The sequence below is a fragment of the Arachis duranensis genome, chromosome 7 (assembly GCF_000817695.3).
Source record: "Arachis duranensis cultivar V14167 chromosome 7, aradu.V14167.gnm2.J7QH, whole genome shotgun sequence".
NCBI lineage: Eukaryota > Viridiplantae > Streptophyta > Magnoliopsida > Fabales > Fabaceae > Arachis > Arachis duranensis.
In genome coordinates, this window is record NC_029778.3 from 10,312,765 (window position 1) to 10,326,472 (window position 13,708).

Below are 13,708 nucleotides of genomic sequence, written 5' to 3' on the forward strand. Positions count from 1 at the left end.
TACCACCAAAATTTTAAATAAAATAAAAAATATTTAATTTATTATTTTTCATGATAGTAAATAAGATAATAATTTTTTTTTCAAAGATAGGAGACTCGAACCCACAACTTCTTAGATGAGTATGTGAAGACTATGCCATTTGAACAAATTCAAGCAATATGATACAGTTTCAGATTACAGAATTGGTTATTTATTTTACTATCCATCTCTGGAGCTTTGCTCTAATTATATACAGCAGAAAAAGCTATGGATTGATCTATGGAAGTTGAACTTGCCTCACAAAATTAAGCTATTTATCTGGAAAGCTCTCCATGGCCGACTTCCGGTGCTTGCTCAGATTCATCACCGCATCCCATTTATATCACCAATATGCCCCTGCTGTCATGAAGCAACAGAAACAGTCACTCATTGTTTGATCGATTGCTCTAAAATTAAAGACGTATGGTCTCAGAGTTATCTCGATTGTTCTAACGACTTTTGGACATGATGGACTGCATCAACAGAGATACTTAACCCGTTGAAGAATGCTGACCATAATCATCAATTGCTTGCCATCATTTGTTGGAATTGCTGGAAAGCTCGCAACCAGTTGATTTTTGAAAGTTCTACTTCTATGCCGTCTGCCATTCCAGCAAGCTCTATCAAGTTGTTCCGTGAAATGCAAAAAACTCCCAATTTAGGTCGTCATCTCCATGAGGCAAGCTCTTAGTTGCATTCAATTTGAATTATCATTCTTTCTTCTTTAAGATTTTTCTTCGTTTTTCGACCACGCACCGTTGGATGAAACTTCAGTATAGTGTTTTTGGAAAATCTCCACATTTTATTATGCTGTCCTGCTTTTGAACATCTTTGTATTTTATTTTTTAATAATTAATAAAACATAACCTACTATCTTTTCGAAAAAAAAATTCATGAATTCGTTAAAAATAGTAGCAAACATATTAGCAAACATATTACCAATAGAGATTAAAAAGAAAAATTAAATCTTTAATTTTACCTGGTGGAACATATCCGATGGTTCCCTTGATTACTGAGGAACTTCCTTTATCACTGCTAGAGTGGCTTGCGACACCATGAACAAGCCTAGCTAATCCAAAGTCTCCCAAGTGGGCAACCATGTCATCATCAAGTAAAACATTGCTTGGCTTAATATCACAATGAACTACAGCTTCCTCTAAATCATTGTGAAGGTAATCCAATGCAAAAGCAACATCAAGAGCAATATTTACTCTTTGCATAAGGTTGAGACTTGGATTTGTTGACTCGCTATCTTCAATAGTGTGGTGTAACAAGGTTTCTAGACTCCCATTAGGCATGAACTCAAACACTATGGCCTTGAAATCATCCCCTTTGTAATCAACACTTGAACAACAAGTCAATATGTTGATAAGGTTTCTGTGCTTGATTTTTCCTAGAGCTTTGCATTCGGCCATGAAACTCTTTGATGCGCCGCGTGTTTGAAGGTTCAACACTTTGACAGCAACAGGTCTCTCAAAATGAACAAGGGCTCCTCTATACACAGAACCAAAACTTCCTGTGCCAACTAAATTGGATGAAGAAAATTCATTTGTTGCTTGATGTAGCTCTCCATAAGAAACCCTCAAGTACTTATGTTCCAATGATGGTAAAAAAGGTAACTTCTTGGACTTCCTCATGAAACAATAGATGCTAACAAAAATAATGAAAGAGATCAAAAGCCCTCCAATAACACTGATGAGAATAATTTTCTTTTTACGAGAGCTTTTGTGTTTATTTGAGGGCAACTTTGGACATGGAGGGAAATTCAGTTGAGGTATCCCACCACAGAGATCCTTGTTTCCCTTGTTTCCAATGAGTGATATTGCTGTGATGTTACTAAATATTCCTCCTAATGGGACCTTGCCATAGAGCTGGTTATTGGAAAGGTCCAAAGCATTCAACTGTGTCAATTTCTCAAGTTCATACGGGATTGTGCCTGAGAAGCTGTTGTTGGAAAGTCCTAAGAATTCAAGTGATCTTAGAGAACCCAAGAAGGAAGGTATGTTTCCATGGAAGAAGGTTGCATCTAGATAAAGCTCTGTCAATGCAGAACATGCACCAAGTTCATATTGGGAAGTTGTCAGTGAATTGATTTGATGCAACAACAAAAACAGACAGATTGGGAAAAGCAAGGTGTAAATTTGAAGAAATAGGACCCACTAGTTTGTTGTTACTTATATCAAGAACTTGAAGATTTGAAAGGTTGTAGAACGCATTAGGAACTTGGCCTGACAAATTATTGGTACTCAAAGAGAGGTACTCCAAATTTGACAACCTTCCCAAAGCATGAATTATAGGACCTTCCAAATTGTTTCCTGCAAGATACAATGTATCAAGTGATGAAAGATTCCCCAAGGTTGGTGGGATATTACCAACTAGATTATTGAATCCAAGCTCCAACATAGTAAGTTGCATCATGGATCCAAACCATGATGGAACTTTCCCAGTTAAATTGTTGTAGGACAAGTCAATTTTCTTAAGACTTGAGCAGTTGATCAGCTCCATAGGAATCTCACCTTGAAGATTATTTCTCGTTAGTTCGAGAGCGTACAACGACTTCAATCGACCAACATCCCGGGGAACCTCACCATGAAGATGATTCTGCTGGAAGCTAAGAATCTGCAGCCTCTTTAAACGACCAACTTGTCTTGGAATCTGACCGTACAAGTTGAGGTCAGTAAGATTGAGCTTCTTGAGGAAGGTTAGATTTCCTAATGATGGTGCAAGAGTACCACCCAAGTCTTGATTTTGCAAATGCAATGCTGAGACTCTCTTATGGCGGCGACCACATGTAACGCCCTGCCATTCACAGAAATGAAGAGACTCATTCCATGATGGCAGAACATTTGAGTCACCATTAGTAAGCTTATCAGTCTCAGAACTTAATGGCATGGCCATTGTTGTAGTTAACAGCATGTTTATTGAAGCTTGTGAAGCAATAGATATGAGAAAGATGATGATTGCGAGAGCCATCATGATCATATTATCATTACTGTTCGATAACATGTGCATGAAAAGTGTTTGGCAGGAACAGAGAAGGAAGTTGAATTGGTTGAAATGTAGAAGCATACAACTAACCAAATCTTCCTTTTATAGAAAAAAAATTCCAAATAAAAAAATCTAAATTTATTTTATTTAATATTTATTAATTATAAATTTTATTAATTAAAATTAATTAATTTATAAAAAAATAATATAATTTCAAAATAAATTTGATCATATTTAACCATTCAAAAAATAATCATTATAATTGCAATAATATGATACAGAATAACTCAATAAAAATAATTTTATATTTTTTAATAATATAAATTGGCTTATGTCAAAGACAACGTGACTATTCTTTTTTAAATTTTTTTACGGTTAGTATAATAACTTGTGCGGTTTACGAAAAAGTATTTTAAATTAGAGAGCCACTTACATAAAGATCCTTAAAACGTAAGATGTTGCGGATTCGAGTCTTCTATTTTTTTAAATTTTGCTAATGAGTAATAGCTCAAATGACATAGACTCCCCATACTCAATTAAGAGATTGCAGGTTCGAGTCTCCTATCTTTCCAAATTTTAATTTGTTAACCTACCACAAAAAATAGAGCAAACATAAGTGTTTATATTTCTAATAAAAGAATGTTTTATAAGTGCCCTTGAGGTTTAACATGCTCTGCTAGAGTTTGGCAGAGAAATTCTACTATCTATAATTTTCTGTGATCAATCGATTATTTCGAGTAATTTAGTGTCATTGTGTCAACTTGATCACAATGGTAAACGCTGCTAGCAATCCAAGGCTGCAACCTGAAAAAGAAAACACAATAATCAGTTTTGACGAGAAAAATGTGCAAGTTGGGAGTGAACATTGTGCAAAAAGTTTAAAGTGGTAAACCATTCTCAAGCGGTACTGTAGAGGCTGCTATGTACTCTATATGGAGGCAACCGGAGGGTTTTAAAGTGGTAGATCATGCAAAAAATATATTTCAATTCTTTTTTGGAGATGAGAAGGATATGCTTCGTATTGAAAGGGGTGCCCCTTGGTTATTCAAAAACTACATCCTGAATCTTAGGAGATGGAAGGAGGATGAGAATAATTTAGAAATATATTTTGCTCACGTACCAATATGGATAAAAATTTGGGGTTTGCCAGAACAATTCAAGACTAAAGAATTAGGAAGGAAGAGAAGACTCATTTGGAGAGGTGCTAGATGTGGATATCTTCCAGGTTCGAGACAAGGAGCATAGCATCATTAAAATACACGTAAACTTGGATATAACAAAACCTCTCAGGAGATATGTCAAGCTTGCTGGCCCAAAAAACCAACAACTTGAAGTTGCACTAAAGTATGAACGGATCGGCACTTTTTGCAATTATTGTAGATTCATTGGACATGAGACAAGAGCTTGCAGTTTTCAAATTGAAGATTCGTTGAAGGGAGAGGTGAAAGAAGAAAAGCGGGGGAATTGGTTGAAAGCCGACCAAACGGGAAGAAGAGAGGGTGCTACAAAGGATAATCCTAATAGTAATCTGCCTAAAGGGGAAGAGATAGAGCTCACACAACAGGGCCAAAAAGTCAACTCCAGTCAACTTAATTAAGGGACTGGTCAATCTATCAATGCAGCCTCAGGGAAGAGATGGGAGAAGTGAGGAAGAAGAAGTTATGAGTAATGCTATCGTTCAAAAGAAGATACAAACAGCAAACTATTCTCCACAAATCAGTACCGGCTCAGCAATAAAAAGAAACAATGTTGAGGAAAGAGACGAAAAGGAATATTCAAAGGGGATTGAAGCAACGACATGCTTTGTGTTTGGAGAACAAGGGCAGCAGCTCACAAAATCTACCAACAAGAGACAAAACTTAAAGCAACTAGCGAGAAAAACTATCACAGTGTCAGGAGTTAAAAGGAGTTCACATGGAGAAAGGGTCCCACTTAATAAGAAGAAATTTTGCTCAGAGGAAAAGGTGCAAGCGGAAGAGGGAGAGGGTGCCACCCCATAATGGCACCCAGTGACCCATGAAGATGATGATGTGGAACTGTCGGGGTATGGGAAATCCCCTGACAGTTCACAACATACAAGGGATCTCTAGATCTTATTCTCCCGAGGTAATGTTTTTATGTGAAACTAAGAATATTACCATGAATGTTACAACTCAATGCAACAAAGCAGGTTTTCAGCAGGCATATTGTGTGGATCCTAGGGGTCAATCTGGTGGGCTAGTGCTGGCATGAAAGGATAATGCAGTTGTCTCAATTCTTTCTAGCGATGATTTCTTTATTTTCTTTGAGTGGACAGACCCTACCAAACAAAGGAAATGGGAAGTAGTTGCTGTTCATCTACATTGTAATGACAACATTCGATTTAATCAATACCGAAGAATTATTGAGATCAAAATGATAGCCAGCCCCTATTTTCTTGTGATAGGCGACTTTAATGCCATCTCCGCCTATCATGAGAAAGAGGGAGGAAGAATAAAGTCGGCCTCATCAATAGAGGCTCTCAATAAATTCATTAGTGAGGGTGAGCTAGTGGACTTGGGTTACGAAGGGAGAAAATTCACTTGGAGCGATAGACGATACGGTGACAAGCTAATTATGAAACGGTTGGATAGATGCCTTTCTACACATCATTTCAGAGCAAATTACCTGCAAGCAACAATACTACATTTAGATGATACAGGCTCTGACCATTGCCCTTTGATGCTACTGGCAGACAGGGAGGAGCACAAGGCAAAAAGAAGATTTTGATTTCAGGAAAGATGGTGTGACAATAAGGAAGTTCTTAATATGGTGAAAGAAACATGGAGGACTGAATTTAATGGCTCTCCAATGTTCAAGCTGTTCTCTAAACTGAAAAAATGCAGGCATGTATTGGTAGAATGGCAGAAGTCTGGCTCTAGCAATTTGCAAAAACTAATTTCTTATTTAAAAAATCAATTGAAACTGGAAAAATTAAAGGGGACAGAAGCAACAAGATCAACTATTTTATAGCTGGAGGAAGAATTAGTTGAAGCCTACTTACAGGAGGAGAGGTATTGGAAGGAAAAAGCTAGAATTCAATGGCCGAAATGGGGTGACCAAAACACAAAATTCTTTCATGCTAAATTCCAAAGTAGAAATCGAAAAAACAAGATTTTCAGACTACAAGACAGCTCGAGTAATTTCAGCACAGATCCTGGAGGCATTGCCTGAATTGCCACTGAGTACTTTAAGGAGTTGTTCACTTCTTGTAACCCATGTACTGCCTCGGCAGAAATGCAATCTTTGGAGAGGAAAATTGATGATGATACTAATAGAATACTTACTATAAGTGTTTCAGAGGAAGAGATCAAGAAAGCTACATTCTCCATTAATCCGTTCTCAACCCCAGGAGATGATGGATTCACTACAAAGTTTTATCAACGTTATTGGGATATTATTAAAGGTGATCTACGTAGTGCTATTAAAAGCTTTTTCTCTGGAGGTCAGATGTTAAGGGCATTCAATCATATTCATATTTACCTAATTTCGAAGACGCAAGGCACAGAAACCATGAGTCAGGTCCGCCCCATTAGCCTCAGCACGGTCATCTATAAGATTATATCCAAGATTCTTGTCCACAGAATGCAGGGTATTTTGGATAAAATCATAAGTGCTAATCAGAGTGCATTTATTAAAGGTCGCCTGATCAGTGATAATATACTAATAGCTCATGAGCTTATGCATTTTTTGAAAAACAAGAACCATGGGGATCATGAGATGGCAGTGAAGCTTGACATGAGTAAGGCTTACGATCGGATTGAATGGTGCTTTGTTTAGGAAGTCATGGAGAAGTTGGGCTTTTGCTCTAAATGGATTGACTGGATCAAGGAATGTGTTACCACTGTGTCATACTCTGTTATTGTGGATGGTCAACCTCATGGTTACTTTAAACCATGCAGGGGATTGAGGCAAGGCAATCCCCTTTCCCCCTATCTTTTCATTCTTTGCGCAGAAGGGCTTTCCCATCTGCTCCACAGAGGAGAACAGAGGAGAGAGATCTCAGGTCTATGACTCAATGGTAGATGTCCTACGATTAGTCATTTATTCTTTGCAGACGACTCAATCCTATTTTGCAAAGCTAGCCAGAGACTACTAAAGATTTTGGAAGATTATAAGAACGCTAGTGGGCAACTTATTAACTTTTCAAAGTTTTCAGTATTCTTTAGCAAAAATACCCCAACACAGATTAGAGATGCCCTAGCTGAATCTCTACAAATTTCACATGTGGGCAGATAGAATAACTACTTGGGACTCCCAGCAGTTGTACATAGATCTAAGAGGCAGACGTTCAATTTCATTAAGAAAAAGGTGGAAAGGAAGCTGCAAACATGGAAGAGATCTCTCCTATCCGTTAGTGGCAGAGAAGTTTTGGTGAAGGCGGTAGCTACAGCAGTGCCTATCTATACATTGAGATGCTTCAAGCTCCCTGATTCATTGCTTGAGGAAATACAAAAGAAGATTCTGAGTTTCTGGTGGGGTCAGAGAGGCTCCGAAAGGAGGCTACAGTGGGTGAGATGGGATATAATTTGTAGAGAGAAAAAGTATGGGGGGCTAGGTTTTAAGGATCTTAAAGCATTCAATTTAGCTATGCTAGCCAAGAAAAGCTGGGGGATTCTTACAAAGCCTGAGTCCCTAATAAGTAAAATTTACAAAAGCAGATATTTCAAATATTTCTCTTTTCTACAAGCCCCAACAGGTCAGTAGCCATCATGGGCCTGGAGAAGTCTACTAAACGGAAGGAGGATTCTGGAGGAAGGGATCGAATGGAGGGTAGGAAGAGGCAATCGGATTAGGATATTTGAAGACCCATGGTTAAGGAAGTTCAATCCTATTTCAGACTACCAGCAAAATAATCACAATCTAAACATGGTATGGGTAAACCAACTCATCAACAACTCTAGACAGTGGCAAGAAGAACTAGTTAAAACCGTATTCAGAGCCGATATTACTACTGAGATTCTACAAAAAACTATCTCAGAAGATGGGAAAGATAGCATTACCTGGAAGTGGGAATGAAACGAATACTACTCGGTGGCTTCTGGGTACCATACTGCTTTTAGACTTTCTCACCCTCCAATCCAACAGCTCCCAGAAGTGTGCAAAGAGAAGAGAGTTTGGAATAGCTTGTGGGAATTGCAATGTCCATCAAAGGTCAAAGTCTTCCTTTGGAAAGCTCTCCACGGTGGTCTACCTGTCCGAAACCGATTACACAATAGGCTGCTGACGATAAAAAGATGTCTGTCCGATGTGCCAGGAATTAGGGAAAACAGTAAATCATTGCATATTTGACTGCAAGCTTGCAAGAGAAATTTGGAGAAAAGCTGAATTTGAAAGTTTTATCACCTTCAACAGCTCTGAAGATTTCTGGAGGCGATGGATAAAGTTTATAGAGGCGCTGAAGAGAAGACCCAATTGGAAGATAAACACTGCTCTTACTGCAATTCTCGCTTGAAAGATCTGGATAGCACGGAACCTTAAAATCTTTGAAGCCAAAGACTCTGCTATTGATATGCTCTATTCATCTGCCGTGGAATTCCTTGAAGAATTTAGGAAGAGAAATGAAAGGTAGTGGCCACAGTAGATAGATTCAAGGCATTCAGGTTGTCGTATTTTGTTTCTTGTAATGGGTTAGTAGTGTAATGGGTTAATGGGTAACCTTTTCATTTTATTGGCTGTCCAGATTGGACCCTTATCTTTTGTATATTCTTTTTACAAATATAAATGAATATATAATTAACTTTGAAAAAATGTTTAAAACGTCTTTTTTTAAAGACATTTTTTAATAATTAAAATTTAACTTATATAATCGATCAAATTGTGTTATAATATTATAATTATTTTTATAAAAAAATATTAATTTAGATCAATTCAAGATTTAGTTTATCAATTTTTTGGTCAAACCGATTTATTTGGTTTAATTTTGACAAAAATAACACAATTTAATCGATTAGATAGGTTGAATTTTAATTATTAAAAAAATATCTTTAAAAAAAGACGTTTTAAACGTCTTTATATAATAAGAATATTTTAGTCATTTTTTATAATAAGAGTATTATAGTCATTTACTATAAAAAAGAATATTAATTTAGATAAGTTCAAGATTTGATTTACTAATTTTTCGGTCAAATCGATTTATTTAGTCTAATTTTAGTAAAAATAACACAATTTGATCGATTATATAAGTTAAATTTTAATTATTAAAAAACGTTTTTAAAAAAAGACGTTTTAAGCATCTTTATGTGAGTGGCTCCCTTTAAATTAATATATGATATCATATACATCATAAAAAGTTTGATAAGTAAATATCTTAATGTCTTTTGCTAAAACGGTTTATAATTAATATAAAGATACGAACTTTGTTAGGTAGATAATGACTTTTGTGAATAATATGAATAATGGGCTCTAAAATTGATCAAATAAAATAAAAACACACTGCACTCTTAAATTATCCATCTGAATCTTAATATTAGAATAATCATCCACACACCTAGTAAATTGAACATTCAATATATCCATTATTCACATTATTTAATATTTTTATTGTTTATCTATACTTTTCCTATTACTATACATGGATAATGGGTTTATAGCCAGTACTTAAGGTACAGTTGCTTTGTCTTTGTCCATCTCAATTTATTGAAGTTGAGCTTTGACTTGATCCAGTTTTCTATTTTTTTTGTAGAATTCTGGGACAAAGTACCTATTATCAACATAGGTCTTCAGTTCTTGATCAAGTTGAAAAGTCTATGCAGAGCCAGTTTCTAAATTAGTAACTATATGCCTTATGTATACCTTCTTAATAATGAAAAATGTAAAATAAATATCATTTTTTCTTATTTTTGTTTGAACGAAGTGAGAAATTCAGCCTATAAATTAGAAAAATAAATGTAAAATGTTGAGTTTTTCTAACGAATGTTTTAAACACACTTTAAGGTTCTAAAATTTATTTTTTAAATTTTTTTATGTATTTAATAAAATCATTAAAATCTTGTACATTGTTTTAAATCTTTAGTAATAAAAAAATCACTTTTAAATTATTAAAAAATCGCTTTTAGTTACCAATCTTTTCGAATAAAAAATTGCTTGATGAAGAATTAATTTTTACATACAAGTCATTTAACCAAATAAGTTCAACAAGTCATTTACACTCACGCGTGTACATTTTTCTTTACATTCCTACTGTACGTTCTTCTTCTCCTTTTTCTTCTTCTTCTTTGTCACTCCTGATACTTCAACTTCTTCTTCTTCTCTTTCTTTTTCGTTATCATCGTCACCAATACTACTTTCTCCTCCTCCTCCTCCTCTTCCTCCTTCTTTTTTCATTGGACTTTCTTCTTCTCCTTCCTTTCCCTCTTTTTCTTCCTTCTCCTCCATCATCTTCATCATCATGATTATCATCATTATAGTCATCGCTGTTTTCTTCTTGTACGTATCGTTGTTATCGTTATCGTCGTTATTGTTATCGTTATCGTAGAATTTTTGTCATATTGATGACGTTGTCATATCCAAAATTTTTGCCATAGAAATTTCTCAAGTTCCTTCTTGTTTTACTCTCTTAACAAGAATAAAAATAAAAAAATCAAATAAAGAAGAAGAAGAAACACATAATGCTATAAAATTACTTAGAAGGGGATAAATCTACATAAATTTTTTTCTGTAATAAATTAAAAAATATATTATTTTCGAAAAAAATGATATCAACTTTAAACACCAGGATACACTTTTTTTTTTAATTTAGGGAAAGTTCACCGCACCCTCGGCGAACTCTATAATATTAATACAGTTCGCCGTGTCCCCCAGCAAACTTCATGTAAATTATAAAGTTCGCCGTACTCCCGACGAACTTCACACTGAACTCGCCAAATAAATACCTGGCTGGTTGAAATCCAAACTCAGTAACTCATTCTTCTTTTTGGTTTTTATCTTTTAATTTTCTCTCAATAATGTCTAGAAATCCGTTGTTATCCATTCATTATGATAGTGAAATAGTGTATAATGAAGAAGGTTCTATCATTTTTAGGTTTGGGCAACCAGTAATTATGTACATGGCATCGGAAGTCAACAGTCTAACAGCGTTGAAGAATTTGATATTGCATTTTGTTGGACAACAAAACACGAAAAGAGTAAAAAAATTTATTACAGATATCCAACCGAAGTAAATGACTTTTATAAAAAGTATGTTACAGTTGTCTTTGTTATTTTGTTATTAATTTTATTAGACCACAGTTTTGAGAAATTTTTTGTTGTTTTGAATTAGGTATCGGTTACGTGATGACGAGGACGTACGTCTTATAAGGCCATGGCAAAATCAATGGACAAATGTTCATCTATTGAAATTATTTGTATTTCTAGTTGAATTGGGTGGGTGAGGATCATCTGCGGATACTGTTGATGGTAGTCCGTTAAGTGGAACAATTAGAAAAAATATTGAAAGGACGATAGTTGATCTAAATATGTCACCTGAAAGTAGTCAAGAGGGGTCAAACATTAAACTTTCTAATGCTGGCATGATGCAAGATGATGTTGAAAGTCATGAGGATTCTGCTATCAAGAATCCGATGATGGATCCCTATAAAGTTAACCTTGGTGACGGAGAAAATGCTGATGATGAACTAATGAAAATTCCTTACGAGGGTGAGGGTGAGGATGAAGAAGAGATGAACTATTACGGTGACACATAAATCGCTATGACACAACCTGTCATTTCTCGACCATATGATCGGCCGGATCACTTCTCCGCTTTGAATCTCAATGCAATGACTTCGGATTGGTCATTTACCCATGGAGGCCCCGAAGAGGATCTAACCAATGAGTTTGATATTGGACAACAATTTGAAAATAAGGAGGAAGTCATCTTGGTAGTTAAGACGTACATCATCAGGAGGATTGTGGAGTATAAAATACTAGAGAGTGACCAATTGAAGTATGATGTACAGTATATCCAGTTCGGGTCCGGTTGTAGTTGGAATATACGCATAGCATATCACCAAAATTAAGAAAAAAGGGAGGTTAAGAGATACAATGGTCCTCATACTTGCATGCAAACATCAATAGGTCAAGACCATTGTAGGTTGAATTTGAAGGTGATTGCTCAGCACATATTCACAATGGTCAAAGCATATCCAATAATTAGCATAAGGGTTCTACAAGGAGGTGTGGAAAATCATTTCAGTTACAAGGCGTCATATAGAAAGGTTTGGCTTAAAAAGTAGAGAGTCATTGTTGGGATATATGGCGATTAGGAGGAGTCATGCAACTTGTTGGTTATTCGCTATGTAGATATACTTACTTGGTAAGATTCATTACACTGTCCTTAGTTATGTATAAAGTCACCATTTATATGTGCTAACTTTTGTGGGTATTTAGGTACTTGGGTGCAACTTGTGACACAACCTTAACCTGGTTCAGTCTGTCATGTTTCATCGAGTATTTTAAACGTTTCCACTGTGTATTGAGGTTTTCAAGCATTGCAAACCACTTATTTCCATCAATGGCACCTACTTGTATGGTAAATGTAGAGGAACGTTGCTCATGGCTACTACTCAAGATGGCAATGCAAAGATATTGCCTATTACATTTTCCATTGTTGAGGGTGAGACAAAAGAGGCTTAGTTGTTTTTTTTTTCATATTTGCAGCAGCATGTCACACCACAACTCCGCGTCTTAGTGATTTCAGATAGGCACAAATCAATTGATGCTACGTTGAATGCTGATGGAAGTTTATGAAAATCACCGAATGCCTTACAGGTGTTTTGTACAAGGCATATTGCTGTCAACTTCATGACTTACTTCAAAAACAAGGATTTAAAAAAGGTTCTTGTTAACGCAGCATATTCAAAGTTGTAGCGGGAATTCGCTTATTATTTTGGTTGTCTGAGAGGTGAGAATGTCGCAATTACAAATTGGGTCAAAGAAATGCCTCGTTCACATTGGACGCAGCATGCGGATGAGGGTCGTCGGTTTGGTCACATGACGACAAACACCAAGTGCTGGTCACCCTGACCAAACAGTTCTATGTGAGCCCACTAAAGATACCATGTTATATATGCCCGTGATGAACGGAGGTCAATATGATAGTGTATATGGAGTCGATGGTCTGCACGAGCATCCAACATCTCATGCTAGCCACCTAGAAAATGTGAGAACTACTCGCCTCACCCAAACATCCCATTGTGACGATGCATCTTGTCGATGTTCAGTGGCCTGGTCGAAATATGCTATAGACCACCAAACTGATGCACAACCTGGTCAACCTGATGTCACTTGATAATAGTGAAAGTATGGTTGAAAGAGAAAAGTATGGTTGCATGTTGGTGGACGAAATTGTGATTTCTATCTTTTGAGCTTTAGCATATATTTACTCTTAGGGCACTGTTTATTCTCACAACTCCGTTCAACTAACCAGCAAGTGTACTGGGTCGTCCAAGTAATAAACCTTACGTGAGTAAGGGTCGAATCCACAGAGATTGTTGGTATGAAGCAAGCTATGGTCACCTTGTTAATCTCAGTCAGGCGAATTAAACATGATACTTGATTAGATTCAAAATAAAATAATAAAAGGGATAGAATACTTATGCAGATTCATTGGTAGGAATTTCAGATAAGCGGATGGAAATGCTGTAGAGCCCAGGGACGCCTGCTCTCCTACTGCTTCTACTCAATCCTTCTTACTCCTTTCCAT

At 36.1% G+C, this 13,708-nt stretch overlaps 1 pseudogene; it reads right to left on the bottom strand.

Moving 5' to 3' along the window:
- Nucleotides 1–953: 953 nt before the first annotated feature.
- LOC107457659 (probable LRR receptor-like serine/threonine-protein kinase At3g47570) lies at nucleotides 954–2,916 on the bottom strand (annotated as a pseudogene).
- Nucleotides 2,917–13,708: the final 10,792 nt, after the last annotated feature.